At 35.2% G+C, this 12475-nt stretch overlaps 1 protein-coding gene across 2 annotated transcripts in view; it reads left to right on the top strand.

The window, feature by feature from the left end:
• FER (FER tyrosine kinase) overlaps nucleotides 1–12475 on the top strand; it is a 457217-nt gene that overhangs the window by 240452 nt on the left and 204290 nt on the right. The window lies entirely within an intron of this gene.

Below are 12475 nucleotides of genomic sequence, written 5' to 3'. Positions count from 1 at the left end.
TAAAAAACTTTTAAAACTTAAAAAACAATTGTTATATTTCCCTTTGTTAGTCTGGAACATAGTGTCTATAGTTGTATTATATTACTCAGTCTTTATTGAGGGGCTGAGTTTTAACATTCTGCTCACAGAAGATTTTAACAGTCAGTTGCTAAATATTAATTCTGTGGCTAAGGAATTGTCCTTCTTGCATAATTTTCTGGAATTATGAGATGGGCTCATTCTTTGTTCATATTTTTCCAGTCACTTTTTTTTACATTTAATTGCAAAAAAACCCTATAAAAATTCTCCTTTAGTCTGGAACAGGTTGTCATATTTTAACTCTAGTAAAAAAAAAAAAAGGTCTATTAATGTTTTTTCTTTCATTAACGAATAACTCCTGTTGTTTTACAGAATTCTAAGAGTTCTTTTTTTTAGTTAAGGTCATCTATTCTCATGGCTTCATTTACTATTAATACATCAGTGACTTGCAAATTTATATTTCCAGCTCAGATATATATCTTTCCCACATCTAAAAATTTTCTACTTTTCACCTAAAACTGAGTTTATCACTTTTAAGTACAAAATTTGTTCTTCCTTTTTAATAAGTGGTACCACCAAATACCTAGCTGCTCAAACCATAAATCTGGGGGTCCTTTGACATCTCTTCACCACTGCCCTTCCTCCAACACTTTAAGTGACAGGAGTTTTGTATACTTAATTGTACATGTGAAAGTTTGAACTCAATCCCAGTATATCTCAATATGAAGTAAAGTTCACTGCAGTGAAGATACTTTTTACCACGTTAGGTTAATGAGATACACCTGAGTTTTCAGAGATAGTGACGTCTCATTTCACAAGCCAACCTAATATTTACATTGTCTCCTTGCTTAGCCAGGTCTAAACTGAGAGATCAAAGCCATAAAAGAGGCACATAAAAATGCTCATCTGGGCTTGGGTAGGAGCATATAATTGCAAATAAAGCTATATCCCTCATAATATAAAATTGTCCATGAAATGAGCTTAGATAAATGGAGTAGATTCTCTGGACTGTTACATAGCCAATTATTCTCTTTCTCCCAACCCCCAGCACTGGCTGTGGAGCTGAATATCCCATCATTTTATAGCACTATCTATGAAAATAACTAAACTGAAAGTTATAGAAGATTAAGGGGCTACATATGATTGTTTTATGAGGTAGAAATTCGAAGTTAATCTAGCTATTAACCTGATCTAAAGTATTGATATTTGAAATATGCAAGTAATTATCTCAGTGTGTGGTAAATATTGGTATGCATTTGATTTAAAGAATCAGATCACTCTTTTAAAAGAAAATCACAAAGCAGAGGTTATGAAAGTAGATAATTTTCAATTATGAGTGGAGAACAAATTGATATGGATTTTTTTATGGTGGTATTATCTGTTATGTATCTTCCTTTGGGAAGTGTTTGTACTCTTATAACTGGAATCTCTTTCTTGATTTAATTTGTGTAAGAAGTTAATGTCTTTGACCATATAATGTGCTGTAAAACATCTAATTTCCATCTTGCCAGACTTCAATTTTAGCCTACATAAAGAATGCTATTTTGGTCTCAATATAATTTCTGTTTATAGTAACTGACTTCTCTCTTTCCATTTATTTCTCTCTTACCCATGAGAATGTATGTATAACATCATATGCCTAACTAGAGGACACAGTGGCCAAGCGAGTCTCTTTCTTATCTCCAGAGGTACAGGAAACTACGCAATCTAAATTAGAGAAAGTATTTAACTTTCTCATGATAATAAAGCTAATGAGTGCCCTACCCACTCATGCCCACCCTCCACTGGCTGATTTCTCCTCACTACCTCCCAAAGCCTGTGTAAAGATATGGGAGTGAAGGTCATGTTGTACATGGGTTTTTGATCACTCATAATCATCATCTTTATAATTAGGAAACACTTCGGGATGCACAGGGCCTGTTCTTTATTTAGTTTAGTCTCTGTTCAAATGTCATTTCATCAGAGAGGCCTTTTCTGACTACCATGTGTGAAATAACACCTTACCTCCTTATGTTCCCCTCTTCTTAATTTCTCTTTGTTATGGATATGTTTACCTGACATTATATTGTATGATGTATTTTTAGTTGTCTGTCTCCCCCAAGAGAAATGTAAGTTCCATAACGGCCAGAATTACATTTAATAATCAGTGCAACTATATCTGCAGTACCTAGAACAGTGCTAGCCCCTAGTAGATGTTCAGTAAATATTTTTTGAAGAATTTAATTTACTGACCAATTCCTAGAAGCCAGGTACTTCCAAGCTTTTTATATGCATTAACTGTATATATTCCTATGAAGTAAGTATTGTTATTAACCCCATTCAATTATAAATCAGGAACTGAAGCTTAAATGGTAAATGACTTGCACAAGATAACACAACTCTTAAGAGGCAGAGCTGGGATACGAGCCCGTGTTCTTAACCATTATCTGTCTAGATTGTAGAGTCTAGATTTTAGAGACTTTAGAGAAAAATGTTTATTTTAAGGAACATGGATGTGGGTTTAAGGGAAAAGAAGAGTCTTTGATTCCATAAAATGTCAAATTGAAAAAGTCTTTAACATAGCAAAATATAGGTCTCTGTAAAAGGTAAATTATTAAACAGTAATATCAGGTGACAGAGCTGGGATTTTAGGTAAAATATAGGACTTTGTAAGATATAGGTAAGGGAGACATCTAGTTCAACTTTAACAATTAAATGGTGCCTTGAAAGTTTGTCTTTGTTAAGTTTAATATTTCTTCAGATTTAGCTGTTTAAAACATTTTTTTCTTTCTGAATGGAAGTTAAAGTTCATGATTAAATTCAGGCAAGTTAGGAGTGAGTTGCTAAGTTGAACCTTAGACAAATGACTTGCCTGCCAGCTTAAATCAAGTAATTGTGGCTTTTTGATCAGAATTTGGTATAGCATGCCAGAATATTAGAAACAGATTTTTGCGAGGAGAGTAAATCTTTCGGTGACTGAAACTAACTTGTCATAAGGTTCCTGATAACAGCATTCTTGATCAAACACATGCAAACAAAGAACAGTTTATGAGAGGAGAGCTTGAAGTTTCAGATCACTTAAAGACTATTCATTTTACTTTATACTTGAGTAATATAGTTACTTCTTCCAGTACTTATCAGATGACTGGTTTTTTATAAAAGGATGTAACTCAGGAAAAGTCAAATTTTCTCTGTGGATTTTGGAAACTGTAAAATACCATATACTTTCCTGTTTAAAAACTTTTTTTACAGGACAAATATATCAGAACAGAAGGCAAATTTGGAAGACTTTAAATTGTGAAGGAAGAAAAAAATACATTTATTGAGTATATAGTCTGTTGATAACACTCCACTTCTATTATTATTATTTTTTTGTGTGTGTGGTACGCGGGCCTCTCACTGTTGTGGCCTTTCCCGTTGTGGAGCACAGGCTCCGGACACTCAGCGGCCATGGCTCATGGGCCCAGCCGCTCCGCGGCATGTGGGATCTTCCCGGACCGGGGCACGAACCCATGTCCCCTGCATCGGCAGGCGGACTCTCAACCACTGCGCCACCAGGGAAGCCCCCACTTCTATTATTTTAAAAATATTTTCAACAACTGTGAACTGAGTAGTATTATTATCCCCATTATTAGGTGAGGAAACTCGGAGGTTGTAATGAACCTAAACCATATTTCTCGTAAATTTCAGAGTCGTGACCTGAAAATGATTCTGTTCTGTTCATCATCTTTTTACTACAACCCCAGCTAGCATAAATTTTAATCTATAATCTTAGTAACGTCAGTAGTTCAAGAACAATTGTTTTCTGTATTTCGGTATTCTAGCAGTATGTAACAGTGAACTTGACAGTTATGATCCCATCCCGTATGAAACTTAGTCTAACAAGAACTATAATAGCATGTTGTGCTAAGGGAAATACAGAAAATATTTGAATGTTTAGCCTTCATTTAGCATAGTTTGGGAAGTCAAATTAAACTTGGATTTTAGGCTTGTTCCATTTAATAAAATAAAAGAACCTTGTTATAGCACATAAAATACATAGACTGAGTTTCAGTTTTTTATCTCAAACTTTACCAGCAGATAATTGTGAGGAGTAGCAATGTTGGTCTCAAAAAATTAATGGACCTTGGAGACCACTAATGTTTCTTCTTATGTGATCTCTCAAAGGTATTTCATGCTTAAGTCTTTCTCAGACTTTCTCAAATATCATAATATTTTTAGTCTAAGGAGCCAAGTTTTTTGGGAGATATGAACATTCTTCTTATCCATCCTATAAATAGATGAAGGATGACGGGATTAGGCAGATGGTGCCCAAGTGGTTAAAAGAAAAGTCATTGGACTTTTTTTAATGCAGATTGAAAGATAGGATTTGGTATTTACAGCACAAACATTGCCTGAAGTGTATCATTTCATTATTTTAAAGTATTTACAAAATCTTCTATATATGTATGGACGCTGGGAAACATAGAAATATACAAGAAAACATATAAGAGGATCTCTGGTATAAACAGGGTTGCATAACTTAACATTATTTCCTTGTTCCCTGTTGGAGACCATAGAACAATAACAAAAGAACAACAACAACAAAATAAAAAATCTATAAACTGCATTTTTCATGAAACTAGGAACTGTATATTATCCACAGACTTAGAAGTACATGTTTAGGTAGCCAAAAGCAACTTAGATTGGGCAGAAGTTGTGTAGCACAAAGTTAAGAAAAGACGTGATCAAAGAACCAAGTTGCTGTAGATCTTACCAAGCTCCAGCAAAAATACCTGTTGAAAGGGAGGAATTTACCCTAGATTTCTATATTCCTTGCTTGCATCAATGAATGCAGGACATGTGTGGGGAAAATAAAGTTTTATATATAGCTTAAGTGATGCGGATGAAACTGCCCTTGGAGGAAAATTCAGAGCCTTAAAAGCTTAACATGGACAAAACAAAAAGAATGAAATAAATGAGTTAAGCATCCAACTCAAAAAATTAGGAGAAAAATCCACAGTTAAATAAAAGGAAAGCAGAAGAAAGAAACTAACAAAGGTAAAAGCATAAAAGAATGAATTAGAAAATGGGAAAACAAAATATATATAATAATTACTTTTTAAGAGATCAACAGAAAATTAAAATGCTTGCTAATCTATTCATGAAAACCCATACCACAAGGGGCACATACCATAATCTCTTTAATATATAAAGAACCTCTAGAAATTAATAAAGTAAAGACAGTCAAATAGCAAAATTGGCAATGGGCATGAGTGGATAGTTCAAAAAATAAAAATACAAATGGCTTTTAAAATATGACAGATGATTACATTACTTAGTAGAATAAAGGAAAATTAAGGCTATAATGAGATAATTTTTTACCTATCAGATCGGCATGAACTCAGTTTAATAATTCACTTTCTTGGCAAAGATGTGCAGATAAAGACCCTTAGATAATTTGGCAATGGGGGTATAAATTAGAAAAAAACCTCTGTAGAAGGCAATGTGACAGAATCTATAAAAATTATAAAACATATATACCTTTGACTTCTACAATAGCAATAACAATAATACTTCTACAATTTATCCTTTAGTTATATTTGTATATATATGAAATGATATCAGTATAAGGTTATTCACTGCAGCATTGTTTGTAATATCAGGAGGTTGGAAATAATTAAATGTTCATTAACAGGAGTCTAGTTACATCAATTATGGTACCTCATCCAATGGAATACCATAAATGAGAAAACATCTATGTACTGGCTGGAGGGAGTTCCAAGATATATTGCTAATAAAAGGAATTAAGCTAAAAAACAGAGTATATATTATGTTATCTTTTATATAAGATGTATGTGAGTATAAGATTATATGTCTGAATTTGCTTTTATATGATAAAGAAATTTTATATACTCAAACTAATAATGATGTTGATGTATAACAGGGGTTACATGTTTTGGGAGGAGGTTGAAATGGCAACAGAGGTATTAAGGGAAACTTTTTAGAGTCTAAATTTGGTATTTTTCACTTTTAAAAAACACTGTGAGTGTATTACCCCTTCAAAAGTTAAATTTAAAAAAAGTATTTTTTTTGGCTTAAGTGTAGTTTAAATTTTTTTTTCATTGAACGTATTATTTTTGTAATGTTAAAAATTTTCTAAAACCATATTTTATGATAATATTTAATAGAACACTGTAAAGCAGTGTTTCTAAAACTTTTTTTTCCACAGTGCATAGAAAGAAATTGCATTTTATATTGAGACTCAGGACACACAAAATTGGAAACGTTGGTATGTATGTGTGTTTATAACTGAGACAAATTTTACAAAACAACTTTTCATGTTTCTTAATGTGATGCACTCTATTAAAAATTTCTTTAAAGTCTACATCCAAAGAGTTGATTTTATGAACCTCAGTTTGAAAAATACTTATATAAAGGATTTTTAAAGTAGTGATAAGTGAATTTAGAAAAGCATATGGCCTAGGAATGATTCATAGAGAAAGATAGACTTGAAGTAGGTCTTGAGAATAGGCAGAAAGACGAGGGAAATTATTTGGGCTTATAGTAAGGAAGTAATCTAAAACTTGGGAAATTCTGAGACTTGTTTTAAGGAAGGCAAGATCAGTTCCCTTGACAGAAGAAGACGATTTAAAAGATGAGCAATCTGAAAAGTTTAGTTTAAAGCCAGATTTTTGAGAGCCTTGACTACCACGATTAGGATTTATCTATGGAAAATGCCATTTCATTGAAGGTTTACAAGCAAGGGTTGGATGTGAACTAAGCACATCTAAAGTGTAGTTGGTGATAGCTCATACCTCACTAAATTACTGAAGCCTATCCAGCCTTTTAATTGCTTGTAGAATTTAAGGTATTTATCGGCACAGTTAAAAAACAGAAAGAAATCAAATTTGATTTTACTGTGTTTCACAAAGAACTTGTGTAGCCATATCCAAATTATATTTCAGTGAATAATATTAAAATATAAATAGAAACAAATTATCAATACCATGGAAAAATAATTGATAGTGAAAATTTAACAACAGTAAATAAAATACAAAATGCAGTTTCCTAAAGACCTATAATAATTTCCACATTGAGCTTGAAATTTAGCTGTAAGCCATTGTAGAAGAAGTGAACTAGTTTCATGATTAGAGAGGAGGAAGGTTATTAATTTGTTTAAAGTGAAGCTTTACTACCAATAACTTCTAAAGGAAATTTCTCTCTTGGGATTTTAGATATAACAGTGTCCTTAACAACATTTCTGCAAAAGTTTAAGGACAGATTTCATAGGTTGTTGCTTTTAGTGTCCTTTAATAATAGCCAAGGGCATAATATTAAGTTGTATTTTATACAACTTAATGAAGAACATTCTGCATTGGAATTTTTTGTCTACTTTCAATTTTTGCTGAACAGAATAGTAAAATTCTAGGATCCAGATTTATGATCAAAATAGTAATAAAATTAGCATTAAATACAGTAAAAAGTTTAAACAGGAGATCAAAAGTTTAACCGAAAGATCACACCTATGACATTTACAAATCTCTCTCTTAATTATATACCTGAACAATTTAATATTTAGCTAAGTTTTTCACACAGAGTGAAAAAAACTTAACATGGAATGAGGTTTTGTTGAAGTGTTGTTTTCATTCATATTGCCCTTATGGGAAAAAAAAAGTCCACAATATGTTGCCAATAATTGAGTTTTTAAATTTTATAAACTACCTTTTCTGGATAATTTAATGGAGGTTTGCCATCTCTTTTACTGTCTTACTTTCCAAATCTTGAACTTAGACATTGAGAACATATTTGATGTTCTAAAAACCCCAGAGTACAATGGATTTAAGTTAGTGAGATCTGGAAAACAACATAAGTCTCTACCAACTAAAAGACAAAGGCATTCTAACAGAGTGTTCTTAATGTTGATTCTTCTATAATTCAAGCCAGGAGAGAAGTGGTCAGTAGAATAGGAGGGACACATGAGAGGTGGTAAGGGGTGAGTGAGGTGAATTGATAAGAAGTAGAATGTGGCAGAGAGAGAAGAGGGACCTGTTGCTTCCATGCTGGTTTAGTCTCATAAGTCACACAACCTCTTATCCTTATTACTACTCTCCTATCTGTCTCTACAGCCTGTAGCCCACAAAAACTTCTGAGGTAGAAAACCTCTGATGATGATGTGTAATTTCCATTTTATTATGGTCAACTTTAATATAGATGTTCATGGAGTATTCCATAAAAAACATCCTCTTCCTCTGGGCTCACATCTAACTTTGCAGTAATTAGGGTACTTACTTTATTGTCTGCTGTTATTGTTCATTTTGTAGTTTGACATCCCCATTCGATAAGCTCCTTGAGAGCAAGAAGAATAGTTTTACTCATTCTTTATGTATCTCACAGTGTATAATGCGTAATTCACTAAATATCTGTCATTATTTTTGAGAAAATCTGGATATTTAATAAATGCTTGATATAATATTTGAAAAAAATTTATAACATAAAGATCTTAATACTCTGTTTTTAGAATTATATAAAAATCTTAGCTTTTACTGTTTCCAAAGTGGAGCATGGTTTAGATTTATGAATGAGATCTCTTTGGAAATGACACACTCCATTTCAGTTCTTTTAGTATAATAGCTTTTTTCTCATATTTTCATTTCCTTCTTTTATTGATTTATATTAGAAGTTACATTTTCATGTAGTTATGTTGCTCTTGCAAACTTCATAAATACTTTTAAGTACAGATAGGAAATATTTCTGATGCTCTCGTATTCAGTTTATAAGTATTTTATACTACTATGAACTATGATTGGTTCCATAAAATTCATTTGACAACTTGTTGAGATTTCTCTCTGATATTAACTTTTAAATGGTGAAGCAATCTTATGTAATATTTAATAGTTCTTATATGCAAATTATTGTCCTGTTTTAACCCACTTCAAAAGTGAAAATGAAATACAAGAATTGGCAGTGCTTGTTTTCACTTTTTAAAAGAACCATTTATCTTTCTTTACCATATTAACTAAATTAGTGCTCACCTTCTACTATGTTGTCCTTGAGGGGGACAATTTAATTGTGCCACAAAAGATTTGTCCCACATCCTACTTTACAGAGACTAATATGCATGCTAAGAATTCTAATGACACTGAAATAATAGGATTTAAATTAGAAAGACCAAGGACATTAAAAAGATATCTTCAAGTGATTTTTTAAAATGAAAAGCCTCATTCATATATAAGCCTTAGAGAAAATGAAACTTTAAGGTTTTATTTCTGTTATTTATATAACAACTGGCGTGCATTAAAATTATACCAAAAAATAAGGTCTAATAACAGAAATACCCATAATAGGAAATTATAATCTCGTGGACATCCTTGGATCTTGATTGATAACTATTTAATAAGAAATAGACTCAAGAGCAACAAAGATCCGTTATAATTTCTTCTGAACATGAAGACATTCATGTTCAAATCATGGCCCTTACTGTTTCATGGTTTTATTATTAGAAATATTTTGTAATGGTGAACTCAAGAGGTATGATTTTATTTATACTTTCTAGTAGTGCTATGATCTCTTAAATAATAAATCTGTATCTTTTTTTGCCCTTGGAATCCAATCACTTCAGTTGGAGACCATGAGAATCATTTTTTACTGTCCATAACACTGAACGGTGAGAGAGTCAACAGAGTTTTTAAAGTCTTCTCTAGGAATAACTTATAAAACACTCCTTCACTCCTTGCAATCTTGAATGTAGGGTTTCTGGAAGGTCATCAGTGTTCATCTGAAGTAAATAGATCAGAATTTTCTAGGAATTCACAGGTTTTAAGCGTGCCTCTGTCTCTTTAATTAGCATTCAGTAAATATGTATTGAGTGCCTATTTTATAATAGAAATTATATTAGGTACTGATTGAGGTGATAAATCCTATTCTAGAGGAAATACGGTCTTTTAGAGGACATAAGAAAGGCATCTTACCTTGATGGTTCAAGGAAGGCTTCCAAGAATTGTGAAGGATGACTGAGGGTTTATGGGTAAAGGGTCTGACAGAGCATAGTAGATGGACTTAGAGTGTGTCATACAGAGTGAAGTCAGAAAGAGAAAAACAAATACTGTATGCTGACACATATATATGGAATCTTAAAAAAAAAAAAAAGGTTCTGAAGAACCTAGGGGCAGGACAGGAATAAAGATTCAGATGTAGAGAATGGACTTGAGAACACGGGGAGGGGGAAGGGTAAGCTGGGATGAAGTGAGAGAGTGGCATTGACATATATACACTACCTAATGTAAAATAGATAGCTAATGGGAAGCAGCCGCATAGCACAGGAAGATCAGCTCAGTGCTTTGTGACCACCTAGAGGGGTGGGATAGGGAGGGTGGGAGGGAAACGCAAGAGGGAGGGGATATGAGGATATATGTATACATATAGCTGATTCACTTTGTTATACAGCAGCAGCTAACACAACAATGTAAAGCAATTATACTCCAATAAAGATGTTAAAAAAAAAAATCTATGATACTTTTTTTGCTTTTGTAAATCAATGCAGGGTTATTAGTCATTCAGGATTTTCCCTAATTGGATCCTTGTTCATCTGCCCAATTTAGCCCTTCCTTGCCTCTTTTTTTTTCCCTTTCCTTTTTCTGTTCCTTTGGAATGCATATATAAGAATATAGAACCTTGAGGACACAAGGGGAAGATGGCAGAAGAGTAAGACGCGGAGATCACCTTCCTCCCCACAGATACACCAGAAATACATCTACACATGGAACAACTCCTACAGAACACCTACTGAAGGCTGGCAGAAGACCTCAGACCTCCCAAAAGGCAAGAAAGTCCCCACGTACCTGGGTAGGGCAAAAGAAAAAAGAATAAACAGAGACAAAAGAATAGGGACAGAACCTGCACCGATGGGAGGGAGCTGTGAAGGAGAAAAGGTTTCCACACACTAGGAAGCCCCTTCGCGGGCGGAGACTGCAGGTGGCGGAGGGGGGAAGCTTCGGAGCCGCAGAGGAGAGCACAGCAACAGGGGTGCGGAGGGCAAAGCAGAGAGATTCCCGCACAGAGGATCAGTGCTGACCGGCACTCACCAGCCCGAGAGCCTTGTCTGCTCACCCGCCAGGGAGAGTGGGGCTGGGAGCTGAGGCTTGGGCTTCAGTCGGAGCGCCGGGAGAGCACTGGGGTTGGCGGCGTGAACACAGCCTGCAGGAGGTTAGTGCGCCACGGCTAGCCGGGAGGGAGTCCGGGGAAAAGTCTGGACCTGCCGAAGAGGCAAGAGACTTTTCCTTCCCTCTGTTTCCTGGTGGGCGAGGGGAGGGGATTAAGAGCGCTGCTTAAAGGAGCTCCAGAGACGGGCGTGAGCCGTGGCTAAAAGCGTGGACGCCAGAGGCAGGCATGAGACGCTAAGGCTGCTGCTGCCGCCAACAAGAAGCCTGTGTGCAAGCACAGGTTACTATCCACACCCCCACTTCCGGGGAGCCTGTGCAGCCCGCCACTGCCAGGGTCCCGGGATCCAGGGACAATTTCCCCAGGAGAACGCATGGTGCGCCTCAGGCTGGTGCAACGTCAGGCCAGCCTCTGCCGCCGCAGGTTCGCCCCGCACTCCATACCCCTCCCTCCCCCCGGCCTGAGTGAGCCAGGGTCCCCGAAGCAGCTGTTCCTTTAACCCCGTCCTGTCTGAGCAAAGAATAGACGCCCTTTGACAACCTACATGCAGAGGTGGGGCCAAATCCAAAGCTGAACCCCGGGAGCTGTGCGAACACAAAACAGAAAGGGAAATCTCTCCCAGCAGCCTCAGAAGCAGCGGATTAAAGCTCCACAATCAACTTGATGTTCCCTGCATCTGTGGAATACATGAATAGACAACAAATCATCCCAAATTGAGGAGGTGGACTTTGAGAGCAAGATTTATTTTTACCCCTTTTCCTCTTTTTGTGAGTGTGTATGTGTATGCTTCTGTGTGAGATTTTGTCTGTATAGCTTTGCTTCCACCATTTGTCCCAGGGTTCTATCTGTCCATTTTTTTTTTTAATTTTTTTTTCTTAATAATTATTTTTTATTTTAATAACTTTATTTTATTTTGTCTTAATTTATTTTATTATATCTTCTTTCTTTCTTTCCTTCCTTCCCTCCATCCTTCCTCCCTCCCTCCATCCCTCTTAATAACACACAAGGGAATCCCCATAAAGTTAACAGCTGATCTTTCAGCAGAAACTCTGCAAGCCAGAAGACACTGGTTGGACATATTTAAAGTGATGAAGGAGAAAAACCTGCAAACACAATTACTCTACCCAGCAAGGATCTCATTCAGATTTGATGGAGAAATTAAAACCTTTACAGACAAGCAAAACGTGAGAGACTTCAGCACCACCAAACCAGCTTTCAACAAATGCTAAAGGAACTTCTCTGGACAAGAAACACAAGAGAAGGAAAAGACCTACAATAATGAACCCAAAACAATTAAGAAAATGGGAATAGGAACATACATATCGATAATTACCTAAAA

Source organism: Neophocaena asiaeorientalis, unplaced genomic scaffold (genome assembly GCF_003031525.2).
Source record: "Neophocaena asiaeorientalis asiaeorientalis breed wild unplaced genomic scaffold, Neophocaena_asiaeorientalis_V1.1 scaffold26, whole genome shotgun sequence".
In the NCBI taxonomy this organism is placed as follows: domain Eukaryota; kingdom Metazoa; phylum Chordata; class Mammalia; order Artiodactyla; family Phocoenidae; genus Neophocaena; species Neophocaena asiaeorientalis.
This window is presented reverse-complemented; position numbering and strand designations above follow the sequence as displayed.